This window comes from Amphiura filiformis, chromosome 7 (assembly GCF_039555335.1).
Source record: "Amphiura filiformis chromosome 7, Afil_fr2py, whole genome shotgun sequence".
Classification (NCBI taxonomy): Eukaryota; Metazoa; Echinodermata; class Ophiuroidea; order Amphilepidida; family Amphiuridae; genus Amphiura; species Amphiura filiformis.
This window is the reverse complement of record NC_092634.1, coordinates 35883113-35903435: the sequence shown is the minus strand read 5'-3', so window position 1 is coordinate 35903435 and position 20323 is coordinate 35883113. Positions and strand designations below refer to the sequence as shown.

General features: G+C 36.2%; 2 long non-coding RNA genes across 2 annotated transcripts; one reads left to right on the top strand and one right to left on the bottom strand.

The window, feature by feature from the left end:
- The first annotated feature begins 3510 nt into the window (after positions 1-3510).
- On the top strand, positions 3511-18169 carry LOC140157074 (uncharacterized). Its single transcript, XR_011859629.1, has 7 exons — positions 3511-3643; positions 5287-5378; positions 6442-6542; positions 7245-7303; positions 9332-9438; positions 10067-10177; positions 17816-18169. It is a non-coding gene; the product is annotated as an uncharacterized lncRNA (long non-coding RNA).
- LOC140157075 (uncharacterized) lies at positions 11040-18355 on the bottom strand. The gene is made up of 3 exons (XR_011859630.1): positions 18292-18355; positions 17529-17636; positions 11040-11789 (listed from the first exon to the last, which is right to left on the bottom strand). It is a non-coding gene; the product is annotated as an uncharacterized lncRNA (long non-coding RNA).
- Positions 18356-20323: the final 1968 nt, after the last annotated feature.

The window sequence follows — 20323 nt, the reverse complement described above, 5'->3', positions numbered from 1 at the left end:
TGATATTTGTTTTCATTAACATGTGATATAGGGGTCTTTCTATCATGTCCGTGATATATTTTTTTTCATTAACATGAGACTACCGTGCGATATAGGGGTCGTTCTATAATGTCCGTGATATATTTTTTCATAAACATGAGACTATGGGGCGATATAGGGAGTCTTTCTATAATGATATTTGTTTTCATTAACACTAGACTACCGGGCGATATAGGGGGTCTTTCTATCATGTCCGTGATATTTTTTTTATTAACATGAGACAACCGGGCGATAGGAGGTCTTTCTTTCATGTCCGTGATATTTTTTTTTTTTGTTATGAGACTACCCAGCGATATAGGGGTCTTTCTATAATGTCCGTGATATTTTGTTTCATTAACAAGAGACTACCGGGCGATATAGGGGTCTTTCTATCATGTCCGTGATTTTTCATTAACATGAGACTACCGGGCGATATCGGGGTCTTTCTATCATGACCGTGATATTTTTTTTTCATTGACATGAGACTACCGGGCGATATCGGCGGTCTTTCTATCGTATCCGTGATATTTTTTTCATTGACATGAGACTACCGGGCGATATCGGGGTCTTTCTATCATGTCCTTGATATTTTTTTCATTGACATGAGACTACCGGGCGATATAGGGGGTCTTTCTATCATGTCCGTGATATTTTTTTCATTAACATGAGACTACCGGGCCATATAGGGGGGGTCTTTCTATAATGTCCGTGATATTTGTTTTCATTAACATGAGACTAGCGGACGATATAGGGGTCTTTCTATCATGTCCGTGATATATTTTTCATTAACATGAGACTACCGGGCGATATAGGGGTCTTTCTATCATGTCCGTGATATTTTTTTCATCGACATGAGACTACCGGGCCATAGGCCTATAGGGGTCTTTCTATCATGTCCGTGATATTTTTTTCATTAACATGAGACTAGCGGGCGATATATAGGGGTCTTTCTAAAATGTCCACGATATTTGTTTTCATTAACATGAGACTAGCGGGCGATATAGGGTCTTTCTATCATGTCCGTGAGTATTTTTTTTACATTAACATGAGACTACCGGGCGATATAGGGGGTCTTCTATCATGTCCATGAGTATATTTTTTCATTAACATGAGACTACCGGGCGATATCGGGGTCTTTCTATCATGTCCGTGATATTGTTTTTATTGATATGAGACTACCAGGCGATATAGGGGGTCTTTCTATCATGTCCGTGATATTTGTTTTCATTAACATGAGACTACCGGGCCCCCCTCTTCTTCTTGCCACCCATCAGTATACCAATTTTCCACAAAAAACACCCAAAAGCACCCAAATTTGCCTTAATTGGGTGCTTTTAGGGGAACTTTTGCCCAAATGCGCCCAATTGGGCGCATTGGTCTCCACTGAAAACCCACCCATCGATATACCAAAATTACTGAAAAGGTACCCCAAAACCGTGGCACATCCCCGTATACCTTCAACCAGGGAGAACCCCCTCCATATAGAGGGTCTTTCTATCATGTCCGTGATATTTTTTCATTAACATGAGACTACCTTGCGATATAGGGGTCTTTCTATCATGTCCGTGATATTTTTTCATTGACATGAGACTACTGGGCTATATCGGGGGTCTTTCTATCATGTCCGTGATATTTTTTCATTAACATGAGACTACCGGGCCATATAGGGGGCTTTCTATCATGTCCGTGATATTTTTTTCATTAACATGAGACTAGCGGGCGATATAATAGGGGTCTTTCTAAAATGTCCACGATATTTATTTTCATTAACATGAGACTACCGGGCGATATAGGGGGTCTTTCTATCATTTGTCCGCGATAGATTTTTTCATTAACATGAGACAACCGGGCGATATAGGGGGTCTTTCTATCATATCCGTGCCATATTTTTTTCATTGTCATGAGATTACCGGGCGATATAGGGGGTCTTTCTATAATGTCCGTGATTTGTTTTCATTAACATGAGACTACCGGGCGATATAGGGGATCTTTCTATCATGTCCGTGATATTTTTTTTCATTAACATGAGACTACCGGGCGATATAGGGAGTCTTTTTATAATGTCCGTGATATTTGTTTTCATTAACATGAGACTAGCGGGCGATATAGGGGGTCTTTCTATCATGTCCGTGATATATTTTTTCATTAACATGAGACTACCGTGCGATATAGGGGGTCTTTCTATAATGTCCGTGATATATTTTTTCATTAACATGAGACTACCGGGCGATATAGGGGGTAGTTCTATAATGTCCGTGATATTTTTTCATTAACATGAGCCTACCGGGCGATATAGAGGTCTTTCTATAATGTCTGTGATATTTGTTTTCATTGTCATTAGACTAGCGGGCGATATAGGGGGTCTTTCTATCATGTCCGTGATATATTTTTTCATTAACTTGAGACTATCGGGCGATATAGGGAGTCTTTCTATAATGTCCGTGATATTTGTTTTCATTAACATGAGACTAGCGGGCGATATAGGGGTCTTTCTATCATGTCCGTGATATATTTTTTCATTAACTTGAGACTATCGGGCGATATAGGGGGTCTTTCTATCATGTCCGTGATATTTTTTTCATCGACATGAGACAGCAGGGCGATATAGGCCTATAGGGGGTCTTTCTATCATGTCCGTGATATTTTTTTTATTGACATGAGACAACAGGGCGATATCGTGTCCGTGATAGTTTTTTCATTAACATGACACAATCGGTTGATATAGGGGGTCTTTCTATCAATCATGTCTGTGCCATATTTTTTTCATTGTCATGAGACTACCCAGCGATATAGGGGGTCTTTCTATAATGTCCGTGATATTTTTTTTCATTAACATGAGACTACCGGGCCATATAAGGGGTCTTTCTCATGTCCGTGATATTATTTTCATTAACATGAGACTACAGGGCGATATAGGGGATCTTTCTATCATGTCCGTGATATATTTTTCCATTAACATGAGACTACCGGACGATATATAGGGGTCTTTCTATTAATGTCCGTGATAGGCCTATTTGTTTTCATTAACATGAGACTACCGGGCGATATAGTGGGTCTTTCTATCATGTATGGATCTCGATACAATTTAAGAAAACAAACTTTCTTTATTTCTTCTTTCTTTTCTTTTCTCATTCTTATTTTCTTTCTTTCTTAAAATAATAAGAATAGCATGCGTATCAAATTAATAAACAAGACGACTTTGGCAAGTCTAATTTACCTCTGCCAAAGTTCAAAGATGCGCGCCGCATAGCATTGTTATGGTATTATAACACTAAACTCCTTTACGTTTCAAACGAGAGGTAATTTTCAAGGTAAATATACCTGCATTTCAGTGTGAATGATTATTTAGTGGTGTGCGCCTGTATACTAGTGGCCCTATTTGACTAAGTTGCCAGTTTATTATTAGGTCATATAAACCCGATCTTGGTAAAATTCTCATTATTATTCATAAGATGACGCACGACATGAGACTACCGGTATATAGCCAAAGCCCATGTGCAACATGTATGAAAATGAGCTGCACGATAATTTAGAGAGCGTATTTATGGCGATTTATCGTGTCAGATTCGTCTTGAACATGCAGTTAACTTTACACAAGTCTGTCGTGTACATGCAATAGAAGTTGGTGAGTCTTTGTAGATTTTTTGCTATTGTTTTTTCAGAACCATGTTCGCGTACGTACGGGTGTGTGTGTGTCATACAAATGGGTATTATCATGTAATGATACATTCAACCATGGTAGGTATTATAGAAGGAGAATGCACGAACCCAGTTCCCTTTGTACTATGATCGTTATGAGTCGATACTGAGCAATCAGGTATGAACGGTGCACTATCGATTTGCTAAGCTTCTTATCTATTGAGCTTGGCCGGTTATGAACCACCGTTATCGTGACTTCCAATGACTTCTAAGCGGAATGACGTCATTTTTACCCACAAAGCATTGTGATTGTGGCTGTGACCATAAACAAAGGAAAAAGATTTACTTCCGGTAATTTTATTTCTTATGGCCAAGCTTGGCGGATCATAGAAACAACATTGCCAGTCTTGGAAAACCTTTCCAAATCATTTCCACTGGTTTAAAAGTCCCGCAGACACCCGCCAGTATTACTAATCATGATCAGAAAAAATACATAAATTCACCGTAACTTTGGAAGGAAATGAGGGAATTCAATCTGGTTTTCGCTAGTAAATCAACTTGAACTCGAAAAGACAATGACGCAATCGAAGATCATGTGACCGATGCAAAAGGGCACTAATACCATCCATTTCGGTAGGGGTCACCTGGGGGTCTGTTTAAATTGAATTTTAAGATAGATGATCGATATTGTCGCATAACAATCATAAACATCAAAGGCCGTGTTTGAGGGACTGCACTGATTAAATCCATTCAAGTGATGACTAGCGTTGAATAGCGTAATCGGCTTAACCCTATTGAGTGGATTAGGATTTTCTAATGTTCAGATATATCGGTAGGCCTATATTTTAAGAGAATAGATGGGTACCCCGGTATAGCTATATATTTTTTCTCATCAGCTACATTTTGCTCAGCTTAATTTTAAGATCACCTAGTATTTTGGTATATTTGTTCACAGTACTATCAGTAGAAACATGGATCTGCATACCTATAACAAAATTAACTTGGGTCTAAAGTGCCTAACTTTTTGACATTTGCAGTTTGGTCCATTTTTAGTGACAGAGTTTTTCTCTAAAAATGGCAAATGCAATGTCTATTATATTTATTGTGATGAAGGCCTATGCTATTTATTTAGTGACAGAAATCATGTTCTACTATTATAGAGCCTACTCCTCAGTTTATACCAAATACAAATCATGATCATACATGTATGTAGGCCTAGTAATAGGTCTTCTCTTTTCTAATAAAGAAAAGACATCCATTTTAATGAAATCAAAACCACTCATGTTTAATTTTCATAGTAGAACATGATTTCTGTTGCTAAATATTAGCATAGGCCTTCACAATGTCATAATATAGACATTGCATTTGCCATTTTTAGAGAAAAACTCTGTCACTAAAAATGGACCAAACTGCAAATGTCAAAAAGTTAGGTACCGGGGGTACTTTATAACTAAGTTAATTATGTAGGTATGCAGATCCATGTTTCTACTGTGAACAAATATACCAACATACTAGGTGATCTTAAAATTAAGCTGAGCAAAATGTATTTCATTTCCAGTGGAGAAATAAGTTTGATATCTAGTTATGTTAATTTTATTATCTAATATAAATTGTTATTATCATTATTAGTAAGTGACCGGAGGCTTTTAAACACTATGCTGAATGAAGATGATGTGATGGTGTTGCAAGCTACGTCGCTGCTAACCAAGACTCTGAAAAAGGTAACTTTTATTTAAGCAAATTATTAATGTTTCATATTATTATTTAACATTATTTAATACTGTAATTTATTATAAGAGAATAAAGGTATTGTCTATAGCTGCTGCCGTGCATCTATTGTCTTATATAACATTAGCGACATTATTTTTGGTGTAGAACTACTCAGTGAATTGCATTCTTTAACACTTCGCCATGCATGTTAGCCCCAAGAGAATAAAGGTATAATTGTTTGAAGCTGCTGTCATGCATCTATCGTCTCATAACACAGGTGACATCATTATTTTGAAACATTGAGTTGAAGCCAAGTTGTTTTACACCAAAAAAATATAATGTCACCCGTGTAATATGAGATGATAGATGCACAACAGCTGCTAAAAACAATACCTTTTTCCTCATTCTTAAACACAAGTGTCAATTCTAAGCCTTTGTATCGGGCATGGAATAAAAATTTCCAATTTCTTATTTCTCGATTGAGAGCAAAATTGTACAATTGATTTGTTGGGACTGACCTTTCTTTTCCTTCTTCTTTTTCCTCAATCCTGTTTCTTTCTTTTCTCTTCATATAGGCCAGTACGCTAGCTTATGAGCTTTTAAGGCTTGGCTTTAGCATTTTGCTTGAGCTTGGTCCCATCAGGACCCAAGCGTGTGTCCACCCAGAACGGCCGGTTATATACAATTCAAATAAAAATATTAATCATAAGTACCGGTAGGCCTATACCAAATTTTAATCAAATTAAATCTTATGGTTTGTTTCTTAAGCAGTTGACAATATGCCATGGCCATGGAGATATTGGTATTGATTTGTTTTAGGTGGTGCTTTTGGGCAGTCTATCGACCTTTCATGTCCTAACATACATTTTGTAAGTCTCAAGTAGTGACATAACATCGAGTGATTCTTTTGTCAACTTGGTCTAATGCTTCCTTCATTCAGGTTGGTAATCTACTAATCTGAGGATAATTTTCCATGTTAATTCAATTGTGGTTTGTAAGGGTGGAAGCAAAAGATTTTTTGAATGACCGTAACTATGCTAGAATTCATGATTTGTATTCATTATTGTTTTACAGTTTAGTGATATTTTGCAAAAACATGATGGACTCAGTTTTAGTTCATACGTCTCATGTGCACAAACTACAATCAAACAGGCCAGTCACAAAACATGTACATAGTAAGTAAACAGCTTTATTTACATTCATTATTTTGTTGTGTTCATATTCATCATTGATATTCCAATTTATTTAAAATACATTTATGAACTTCTTACGATTAGACCTTTATGACTGGGAAATCTGCAGATTGTATGTTCAACAATAAAGGCTAGTGCATTATGCTGTTCAAATGCATAATAATATTGTACACTCTTAATACACAGGGATTGAGTTTTAAGGCATGCGAGTGTGATCATACACCACCGCACACCTTGAATTGCCTGTCCAAGTACAATTTATATAGCACACCTCAGTTCCTAAACTATAGCACACCTCAGTTCCTAAACTTCTTACTAATTGTATTTTAATAACACACCTGACAGCCTGCCATAACATTTTTAGAAATGTGATTTGTAGTGTGCCTGTTATTTTCAAAACTCAACCCCTGAATACACTTTATGCATGGCCTTGTACTTACTTTTAAAGAGTAACAGGACATACAAGTAAGCATTATTTTTACTGTATCAGTAGTGCACTTCACAGAATATTGACCCTATAGTTTATTCAGTACGGTACTACAGTATGAATAAACATTGCTATTAATATCTGTGCTTACAAGTGCCGTACATAGACAATGTAAAAATACTTCAAGTTGCACAATTGGAACAAGATTGAACAATGCTCAACTTTAACAATTAATATCTTCTATTTATCTAAATTAGGGAAATGTTGTTGATGAAAATGGGGTAGGCACGATACATGTATTAAACTCTAGCTGAAGGTGAGCATATTTATACACATGTTATAACAAGGTGATTCTTAAACCACAAGTATCACCTGCTACCTTTTAATTTCACAACCAGCATTATGTATTCATGCTTTTCATTTACAACCAGCATTATGTATTCATGCTTTAGGGCTCATATTGAAATTCCCTTACACAGGAAGGTGTACGACATCCTGCAGCTTTCCTGTGCTAGCCTTCTTTTGTTAAAATCCTGGGCAGGGTGTATCACTGATGCATATAATCCATCTGTTTTATGACCGAGCTTCCTGAGGCGCACGCTTAGCGAGGGGTATCCTGCCTTCTTTCTGTGTGCAAACGTGGTAGGGTATTTCAATATGAGCCCTTACATTTCACAACCAGCATTATGTATTTATGCTTTTCATTTACAACCAGCATTATGTATTCATGCTTTTCGTTTCACAACCAGCATTTTTTCGTTTCACAACCAGCATTTTGTATTCATGCTTTACATTTCACAACCAGCATTATGTATTCATGCTTTACATTTCACAACCAGCATTATGTATTCATGCTTTACATTTCACAACCAGCATTATGTATTCATGCTTTACATTTCACAACCAGCATTATGTATTCATGCTTTACATTTCACAACCAGCATTATCTATTCATGCTTTACATTTCACAACCAGCATTATGTATTCATGCTTTACATTTACAACCAGCATTATGTATTCAAGCTTTACATTTCACAACCAGCATTATGTATTCATGCTTTACATTTCACAACCAGCATTATCTATTCATGCTTTACATTTCACAACCAGCATTATGTATTCATGCTTTACATTTCACAACCAGCATTATGTATTCATGCTTTACATTTCACAACCAGCATTATGTATTCATGCTTTACATTTCACAACCAGCATTATCTATTCATGCTTTACATTTCACAACCAGCATTATCTATTCATGCTTTACATTTCACAACCAGCATTATGTATTCATGCTTTACATTTCACAACCAGCATTATGTATTCATGCTTTACATTTCACAACCAGCATTATGTATTCATGCTTTACATTTCACAACCAGCATTATATATTCATGCTTTACATTTCACAACCAGCATTATGTATTCATGCTTTACATTTCACAACCAGCATTATGTATTCATGCTTTACATTTCACAACCAGCATTATGTATTCATGCTTTACATTTCACAACCAGCATTATGTATTCAAGCTTTACATTTCACAACCAGCATTTTGTATTCATGCTTTACATTTCACAACCAGCATTATGTATTCATGCTTTACATTTCACAACCAGCATTATGTATTCATGCTTTACATTTCACAACCAGCATTATGTATTCATGCTTTACATTTCACAACCAGCATTTTGTATTCATGCTTTACATTTACAACCAGCATTATGTATTCAAGCTTTACATTTCACAACCAGCATTATGTATTCATGCTTTACATTTCACAACCAGCATTATGTATTCATGCTTTACATTTCACAACCAGCATTTTGTATTCATGCTTTACATTTCACAACCAGCATTTTGTATTCATGCTTTTCATTTCACAACCCACATTATTTTTACATTTATGCTTTTAATTTTATAACCTGCATTATATATAACACTGCCTCCATTTTGCAGGTAGGCAGATCTAATACATTTATTTTATCAACACACAAGCATATAAACATATTTTCATTGATAAACAACATTGTAATCAACATCAGCGCTTAATTACATTTTACAACCAACATATAATGAGATGGTAGAATGAGAAAGACTCAAATATCTTTATTTTATCAAACCATAAAATGATGTTTTTGTAGAAACACAAAATACTTTTAAGCAATTACAATTTCCGCACAATTTCATTTTTACTACTAAAGATTATATTCAACTTGAACTTTCATTCTGTTTAACCACAAACATGCCATGAGTATCAAAATGATAAAAATAACTTACATCCTGACATAAAATCTACAAGTTTGTCAAATTAACAGTGTATATTGTTTGTTTGTTTTATAGACATTACATCAATGATGTGTTTCTTTGATGTCAAGATTTCACCTGCTGGATACCTCGACTAATTCAGTGTCATCACTCCTCTCAAATGATACACCATCAAGTATATGGTAAGTTGAAATGATTTGTACTCAGTTTGATATAATTTCATAATTGGATAAAGTAGACTGTTATCTTGTATACATACATGACCAAGTTCTACTATTGATGTTGATGGCATCATGATATACATTAATGTGCTTTCTGGTATGAAAGATGATCAAAATCAGCAGCACTTATCTGAGAAAATTTGCTTATACTTCAAATGTAACATACACAATTCTGAGTTTCTGACCCATGCAGTTAGTATTTTTAATCCAAAGTAGCAGAACATTTCAGTTAAAATTAGATTTTCTAATTCAGGTCTGAATCAGTGTGAGCTTTCTAAAGATATATATCGAATTGAGTCCTGCAAGATTTCTCCATGACATGGGTTTGCTCATTCAACAGTCTTTCTGAATACACATGAATTGTTCTGTACATATTGAGTTACTACCATCAATGACTTGCTCAAAACTAACACTATTGATGTTGAATATCTAGGTCTTTTGAATACCGGTACTTGGTTGCAAATTTATGAACCTTTTCCATATATCCATTTTCTTATGTTTTCTGTTAACACTAATTACATGTACGCACTTAATATACAATAGTGATAAGAGTTTAATATCAACACTCCACTGTTTTATTTGCTGTAAGATCCTAATATGATGTCATCAGGAAGGACTAGACAAGATATCATCACAGCATCACAGTCATCACCAATTCACCATCTGCTGGATGCTAGTTGACCTTGTGAAAATGTTCCAGGTGAGTGTAAAATAGTGTATCTGTTATTAAACTCTTTTTTCTATCACTACGGATGAACATCCACTCATATACTATACAAAGGTATTCAAAAATTAAGAAAACAACAATTTCATCAATACAAGCATTAAGGTAGCTATACACTCTCAGAGATGCATGTAATAAAAGTTCAATTCCTGCAATTTACAGCATAATATTCAATTCTTATACGAGCAACAAGATATATTTGTACAATACATCAATTTCACCAACTCTGTTAGCATTTAAACACACTTCATGTTTTTTGATTTACGGTATAATATTCCAATTGTTCTTCCATTTTACAAGCAACTTAATATCCTACAATGGTAGGAGGATACAAAGTATCTTTATGTTAGTATTATTACAGCATTTACATCATTAGATATTTAGAGAGATACACCAGCTATGATGAGCTATCTCAAGCATTTAAACCAGGGGTGGCCAACCTTTATATCAGGCCATGCCTCAGATTATAAATCCTAACAAAGATATTACAGGTTTCGGAGCCTGTACAAACATTTGAGCAATTTTCGGGCATTTTTGAAGACAAACTGATTCATAACTGAAGTTAACCGCAGTATTGGCAACATTGGGTTCTATTGTCAATGAATTCTATACCTTTTGTTATGGATCGATGAGTATCCCACTTGTTACTATAACTAACACTCTACACATGATACAAGACTATACAATAATTACATGTACCATGTAAATGCTATTTTCTACAGGCCTATGTACAGAAAGACACACAGTAGATAACAGTATATAGTAATACACTGAATGCTCATATAGTCACACATAATATCATACATGTACATACAGGCATGCTGATATGGTCACATTTATCTGATGCTATCTACAGTAGATAGCAGTACACTAATATGCTGAATGCTCATTACCATACCGGACATGCTGATATGGTCACATTTACGGAAGCAGTATGTACGTCCAAGCCTAGGTCGCAAGGTCAATGAATAGATATAGTGTCTTTAAACAGATGTGTATATGAAAATTATAGTAGGAAACAAGTATGCTGGTGCTTGTGTTAGGACAGCATGACCCTGATACGTATATGCCTGTGCGTACATCAGAGATAGGTCAAACTATACTTTTTCTAAATCCTAATGACATTGACAAGAGTAATACATTGGTATGTTTTTAACAAGATTTGACCATGTGAAATGGATTCTGTTGCAATTCTATTGGTGGGTGATTTCATAGTTTGACTGGCCTACAATACTTTGTTCATAACTTATGTTGTTGTAGCACATGTTTAAACCACAGCAATATAAACAAATGCAGGCAAGTACCTTGAAACAAAACTAGCTAGAAATGCAGTAACCTGCATAATCACACAGCTACATTTTAAAACAACTTATAGAAGAACATTCATTTGTATTAAGCATCGATATCAGGGTCAGGCTGTCCTAAAGGAACACAAGCACCAGCATACTTGTTTCCGACTATGATTTTCATCTTTTTTCCATTGGCCAGTGTGATCTCAATCGGTCTATTCAATGATGATGGTGTCGCCAGGAGACCAGAAGGAATTCCTATTGCTGATGGTGTTGATACTAATGTTGATGATGTGCTCCTATTAGGGAAAAAGAAATTTGCAATTTGTAAAACATTTTGTGCAGTTATATTATCCATTATTGGTAATTGCATTGGTTCTTTGGAGGGGGTTGTGAAAAATCTAAATATTTTGTCTTTGGAAGTGAGAACAATTAAAGTTATACTCTAGCAAGACTTCCCCATTGTTTTAAATTAAAAAATTCTACACAACCATCTAGCTGCCAAACAGCATTTTTTACATTAAGGGTAGACAACAATCAATGAAATTAATAGTTGGCATACCTTGACAAAATGTTGGAACTCTTCATTGTCGCTCTGATAGTTTAGTGAAATTAGTATAACTATGTTGATGAGTGATACATAGTACCTTCTCCCATTCCCCTCAATCAATGTTGGGAGACTGGAGAGCCAAATGGAAAATTGCTTTCATCAACATTGAACTGAGGGAGAGGGGTGGCGATTTACATTTTGTATGCCAGAGTGGCGTTTTGGGTCAAGTTGGGAGAAAAAAATCCCAGGTCGACCTAAAATATCGTATCGCACACGATAGACCACCTAAGTTATCGTAAATCGGTTTCTCCCAGGTCGACCGTAAATTTTGGGTTGCCACATTCGGCCCGCAAACGCCAGGATTTTTAGCCAGGTCGACCATGACAAGCATGCAAATAGGCCTACAAATGTACGTGCCCCAACCATAGCGATATACATATAATCGAGAATAAACCATTGTACAGCGTTCAGTCATAAATTTTGCAAGCGCCGGTGACTTTACGAATATGATATCTGTTTGCCTTGGCATCTAAATTAATTCACAGTCACAGGCCTTGGCCTACTCTATCGTATTTATTAAAGTAGGCCCACAGAGGCAAATTTTAGGAGATATATCATACTTCTAAGTTGCGTCAACACCGTCATGATATAGGCCTAAGCTTAAGCTTACATCCAAGTTCGCATGGACGGTACTGCGAGTCTGCGACTCGATGTTTCACACTTGTGAGACAATAGTTGAATCATTTTCTTACGATCCGTGACCATTCATAGCATACCTTTGTTTCTCTGTGGATTTGACTAGATGGACATATTTTAAGAAAAATGGCTCCTATGTCCCTCCCAAAAATGGCGGGAAAATCTATTTTTAGCTCATTTTTCAAAATGGCCGCCGGTGACATATTGAAAAACATGAAATCCTATATATACCATGACCTGGATAGGCTATAATGACAAATAATGTGCCGTTTTCAACTATTTTTGGCATGCCAAACCTCTTAAGATTTTTAAAGTGTTTAGAGGTCATCCTGATCCCTAAATCCAAGATGGCCGCCATTTCCATATTGAAAAACATGAAAATCGATATATCATGAAGTGGATATGCTATAATAACAAACAATGTGTCGTTTTCAACTATTTTTGGCATGCAGAACCGTTTAAGATCATATTCAAAGAGTTTGGGGTCACCTTGACCCCTAAATCCAAGATGGCCGCCAGCGCTATAGTGACAAAAACATGAAAATCTATATACCATGAAGTGGATAGGCTATACTGACAAACAATGTGTCGTTTTCCACTATTTTTGGCATGAAAAATCTTTTTATGTCATATTCAAAGTGTTTGGGAGGGGGTCATCTTGACTCCTAAATCCAAGATGGCTGCCGGAGCCAGATTAAAAAACCTGAATATCGATATTTAAGATGTGACACACATGAGGCCAATAATTATTTTTACTCAATTACTTACACTATAGATTCTGAAAGTTTTACTTTTGTTCTTTCAGGAAAGTTTCACGTTAAGAGCACGTGATGGAGAACAGAACAGACACTGATGAGCTACAGAGCAACCAAGAGACTGATAAAATAGAAAGCATGCTGTGTAAAGATCATTGCCCTGTAAAAGACAGTTTAGAAAAAAGTATCCACAGAGAAATGGGAGAACATTAGGGACAAACCCTTACAATGGAAGGGCCTTAATAAATTTCAACATGTCAATACAACAGTGGAATGGGATAAAGGATCTAAGGGTTATTATATGCATGCTACTTGTTATACCACAATGTCTAACACACGCGCTCAATCCCAAGCCACAAAACGCAAGCACAAATCTGAGAAACCAGAAAAAAAGGCTAGGATGTCAGGTCAGCAATCATCTTTCTCAGGACCTCCTCCCAAGAAACTTCATTTAAGTATAGGTATTCTGCATGATAAGGCATTGTGCTTGTGGTGCATGAAAGGTTCACAGAAGTCTGGTAACCGGGACAGCTTTGTTGCTTTCGACACAAGATGCACGGAAACGGTTCAAGGCATTCACTATCTACAATGCAGATGAGGATACAAGAGAGCGGTTAGATACGTTAATAACGTCAATCCCAGACAGCCAAGCAGCCTTTGGCTTGGAAATCAGATACCAGCGTCATTGTTGGCGTCAATACGCCGGCAATCAAGCGAGAGATAATCTCAGTGAAAATGCAGAGCAACAGCATGTTAACCTTCGGGAGGCTCAAGCTTTGTTCTTTCAACATATCCAACAAGTCATATTTAAAGATCATGAAATACGCACCCTTCAAGGACTGCTCCAAGATTACATTCGCATTACTTCAAACTACGGGCACTTTTCCCAAGTAAAAGTCCAGCTACCTCAAGTAACTTGGAAAAGACATAGGATTTCACGAACGTATTCAGAAGAATGTTAGTGAGCTTGTAATTGTGTATGATGCAAGAGCTGCCGAAACATACATCGAGGCCGCGCTGTTATCACTGGGAGTAACGGATGACCAGTTGGTCAAGAATGTCGCAACACGACTCAGAGAACAGGTCATCAAAACAACCAATGATCCTTGGCCCCCGTACATACATGAGTTGATCTGAAAATTTTGAGTGCATGCGAGGGGAACTTGAATTTTTGGATCCCCTTATTTTCACGAAATTCTCCGTTTAAAACTTAACAACCCCCCATCCCAGTTCAACAAAAAATTTGCGTTCCCCCTCAAAATCAAATAATAACGATCGCTCCCTAAGATTGACGTAATTGATCAGACCTTTGGGTTGTCATCAGCTGAACCTGTGTCCTTTTCAACCAGGTAACCAAGGAACAGTGGTTGTTGATGTTCTCTAAGTCGTGTTGCGACGTTCTTGACAAACTGGTCGTCCGTTACTCCCAGTGAGCTCCAGTGATAACAGCGCGGCCTCGATGTATGTACTGGCAGCTCTTGTATCACACACAAGCTCACTAACATTCTCTTGAATACGTTCGTGAAATCCTATGTCTTTCCCAAATTTTTTGATCAGAATTTCCTTGAGGTAGCTGGACCTTAGTTGGGAGAAGTGCCTGTAGTTTGAAGTAATGCGAATGTAATCTTGGAGCAGTCCTTGGAGGGTGCGTATTTCATGATCTTTAAAAATAATACTAGTTGGATATGTTAAAAGAACAAAGCTTGAGCCTCCCGAAGGTTAACATGCTGTAGATGCTCTGTATTTTCACTGAGATTGTCTCTCGCTTGATTGCTGACGTATTGACGCCAGGTGGTATCTGATTTCCAAGCCAAATACTGTTTAGCTGTCTGGGATTGACGGTATTAACGTATCTAACCGCTCTCTTGTATCCTCATCTGCAATGTAGATAGTGTATGCCTTGAACCTTTTCCATGCATCTTGTGTCGAAAGCAACAAAAGTGGGTTTTTTTGTCCCGGTTACCAGACTTTTGTGGAACTTTCATGCACCACACGCACAATACCTTATCATGCAGAACACCTATACTTGAACGAAGTTTCTTGGGAGGAGGTCCTGAGAAAGCTGATATATTGCTGACCTGACGTCCCAGCCTTTTTTCTGGTTTCTCAGATTTGTGCTTGCGTTTTGTGGTTTGGGAGTGTGTGTTAGACATCGTGGTGTAACAAGTAGCATGCATATAATAACCCTTAGATCCTTTATCCCATTCCACTGTTGTATTGACATGTTGAAATTTATCAAGGCCCTTCCATTGTAAAGATTTGTTCCTAATGTTCTTCCATTTCTCTGTGGATACTTTTTCTAAACTGTCTTTTACAGGGCTATGATCTTTACACAGCATGCATTCTAGCTTATCAGTCTCTTGGTTGCTCTGTAGCTCTTCAGTGTCTGTTCTGTTCTCCATCACATGCATCCGTGCAACTTTCCAGAAAGAACAAAAGTAACACTTTCAAAATCTATAGTATAGTAATTGAGTACAAATAAGTATTGGCCTCATGTGTGTCACATCTTAAATATCGATATTCAAGTTTTTCAACATGGCTCCGGCAGCCATCTTGGATTTAGAGGTCAAGATGACCCCCAAACACTTTGAATACGACATAAAAAGGTTTGGCAAGCTAAAAATAGTGGATAATGACACATTGTTTGTCAGTATAGCCTATCCACTTCATGATATATAGATTTTCAAGTTTTTGTCAATATGGCACTGGCGGCCATCTTCAATTTAGGGGTCAAGGTGACCCCAAACTCTTTGAATATGATCTTAAATGGTTTTGCATGCCAAAAATAGTTTAAAACGACACATTGTTTGTTATTATAGCCTATCCACTTCATGATATATCAATTTTCCTGTTTTTCAATATGGCGCTGGCGGCCATCTTGGATTTAGGGGTCAAGATGACCCCCAAACATTTTGAATATGACAAAAAAAGATTTGGCATGCCAAAAATAGTGGAAAATGGCACATTGTTTGTCAATATAGTCTATCCACTTCATGCTATATAGATTTTCATGTTTTTGTCAATATGACGCTAGCGGCCATCTTGGATTTGGGGGTCAAGGTGACCCCAAACTCTTTGAATATGATCTTAAACGGTTTTGCATGCCAAAAATAGTTGAAAATGCCACATTGTTTGTATTATAGCCTATCCACTTCATGATATATCGATTTTTATGTTTTTCAATATGGAAATGGCGGCCATCTTGGATTTAGGGATCAAGATGACCTCTAAACACTTTAAATATTATCTTAAAAGGTTTGGCATGCCAAAAATAGTTGAAAACGGCACATTATTTATCATTATAGCCTATCCATGTCATGGTATATAGGATTTCATGTTTTTCAATATGTCACCGGCGGCCATTTTGAAAAATGAGCTAAAAATAGATTTTCCCGCCATTTTTGGGAGGGACATAGGAGCCATTTTTCTTAAAATATGTCCATCTAGTCAAATCCACAGAGAAACAAAGGTATGCTATGAATAGTCACGGATCGTAAGAAAATGATTCAACTACAATGAAAGTAATAAATTATGAGAAGAGGTCACAAATAGGATCAAATAAAATAATCCAACAAAGAATCACCCTGCCTAAGTGCCGGACATATGCCTGCATGTTTTATACTTTATTATTATCCACCACGAAAGGAGTGCCAATTTCTATTAGCCTAAGCTGTCTTTCTATCAACAAGCGCGGCATCTCCCATCTTGACCAATTCGGTGCCAGAGTGTGCCAACATTAATTTTGTTGATTGTACATGTAGGTGTTGTTGGTCGAAGAAGCCCATAAATCAATTTTCATTATTTAAATCATATTATTGAAAAATAACATGTTGATGTTTCGCAAAAGTTCATTCAACAAATCATATACTTTGAAAACTTGCTTGATTTATTGTTGTCAATGAGTTATTGTTATGTAAATTTTACAAAAGTGATGTTTCAGCCTTCTTTACAACAACCTTTACTTTTTTTTGACAGCAATATAAGAACCAAATTGAATTTTTTTGAAATATCCATTAAAATACAAGAAATAATCTTACCTGATAAACATGTTTCTCTGTGGCATTGTTGTTGGTAGTGTGGAGATACTGTGTGGGTTTCTGACATAATGGGTATGCGGCCAAAATGTGCTTCCAGTGTGACTAAACCTGTATGAAAAATATGAAATAAAACTTATTAGAATTCATTATATGATACAGACAATCACATTGCCCATCAGAAGAAAGGAAAGTATCAGAATGTTTCCGTCTACATTTGAACTATGTTTGCATTATGTATAATAATCGTATTTTCATCTTTCTTTGTTTTTCATGTGGCTCACTTTTAGGTACTGCAAGTGAATACATCATGAAGATGATGTTTGGTTATACACCGCTGTCACATCATGCTGGATATCGATAGTTTCTTATTGACGTTCAAAGGCACCAAGAAGACACAAAAGTTTGGTAAATTAAGGAACTAACACTGTATTTTTAAAATAATATCAGCAGAGTTCATGGGCTACACTTGGATACAGAAAATACTAGTTTATTACAGACGTGCAATGTATATGATATTAGGGAACAACCTAAAGTCATATAAACATAACTAGTTTCGTGTCATGGCTGACCCCTCTTGTGTGCTAGAAATATAATCGTAAAGAACATTGAAAATTGAATTATGAGACATTCTTCAGACTAATATTTTGTGCATAAAATTGTTATCAATTAGATTCCTGTTTGATTTACAAATTAGTTATGTTTACAGAACTTCATCTACTTTTGGCTTTGTTCCCTAAGGGGAATAGTTTATGCTTTTGCTTACCGTCTTTGACCAGGCACGTGTTGAGATGGGTTATCTACCAGATTTGGTGTGGTTGGTGTTGAAGCTGGGGACTTGAGTAATTCTTTCTTCTGTTCTGCAGAAGGGCAGTTAGTCTTGGTTTCTTGCGTTTTCCTGGAACATTTGTAGTTGGTCTGAAACGTGGCTGTAATGTGTTCAGTGTGCCAGGGCTATATTGTCTATTGGCTTTACTGGCTTTATCCTTGATTGGTCAAGTAAAGAGATTGTAGCATTATTGGCATTTTTTATACCCATGAGACATTCTTTAACGGTACTGAGTCGTTGTGATTGAATGATTGGATTGTCCAGTTGATCAGATATGGTTTGCAGTATGCTACGAATATCTTGTGTGAGGCGACTGTGATCTGTTGTATTGTTAGGTATATCCATAGGCAAATTAGCAAACTCATCACAATCTTGGTCAGTATTGTTTGATGAAGTTGATTGAGATTTGCTATATATACAATGAACTCTGTGAATATGCTTACACATATGCTTGGCATAATCTATACAAGTACATGAAAACATATGATAGCACAAATTAATACATGGGAATTCATTACACTTAACATAACAATGCGATTTCTTGCAGACACTTGTCAGCTTTTTAACAGTGTATTGAGTTGCAGAATTAGATGATGACTGTACAGTAAAGGTTTCTTCATTCACCTGCAAAACTGCAATGTCCTTAATTTCAAGACTTCTGGTGTGACGATTAGCTAATACATGACTATAATTGCCTGAGTTGAACATGACCTGTTTAAAATGATTTATGTACATATCCTTCTCAATTTGAAGTAACGTTTCCACAAGTCTATCAACTCTTCGATTGATTTTTTTATCAAAGTACACAGATTTGAGTTTATTATAAAAACTCTCAAGAAACATATTTGTATTTACATGAGCATAATCTTGCTTTCTAAAACAAAGTGACCATTTTTGTGGACGCATACCATACATCGATTTAAAATATGTTACAAAATCAGGATACTTCATTTCAAAACGAGCAATAAAATTATTGTAATATTTGTGATAATCAGATTCTTGAGTGGATTCCAGCATGGCACAAAGATATGCATACATGGTAACTTGATCTGTTGAATTGGTAATCGAACGTAATTTGCGACGCCATGATTGGTGTACATGCCATATACATAAAAAGTGGTCTACATTTCCAAAAACATTGTTGGCTGCTGTTATTCCAGCTGAATCATCATCGGTCATCAATATATTTACAGAAGCATTAGGACATTTTTGTTTAATAGATTCTAAAAATAACGTAAGTGCAAGTGAGGTTTCCTTTGAAGATATACAAAATGCAACAGGATAACCATGTCTAAATTGATCCGGGACCATAAGTGTAATTAATTTGTATCGGTAGGCATTTGTCTTATGAGTTGCATCCATGCATAAAATGATATTTGAAAATTTTGTGAAGATTTCTGATTGTTCTTTGGTTTGAATTGCTAAAATAAAATCATCTTTTCCAAGTGCTGGATACATAGTATTATTAATTACTCCTTGAGGTTTATACAATAAAATAGGATTATGCTTTTCCTTTCTTAAATTTTCTACTCTCAATGCAACAGATGTGGCGTTGTCAACATGAAGCTGGTAATTGGTGTCTTTCATTGTACGTTGAATATTTAGGATCGTTTTTCTGTCAATGAGATCAATTTGTTTGATTCGGTTTGATATCTGGTCACGATTGTCTCTTGAAGTGATTGATGATCTGATTGTATCTAATATGTTATTTACAGGAATTTTTAAAGCAATTTTTACAGCAATATCATCTCGAACAGATTGTTCTAGAGGTACATATTTACATTGATCAAATGTAACACTATGAGCATGATTGTGAATGTAACGAACAGAAACAGAATTGTCAGAAAACTGAGTAAAATAAAATCTTGCTGGGCACATGCTGCTGATTTTACATGAACCTTTTTGTTTTTAGAGCGAATTCCTTGTAAGCTTCACCTTTCTTGCGGTGAATCCTTGTACCGGTTCCATC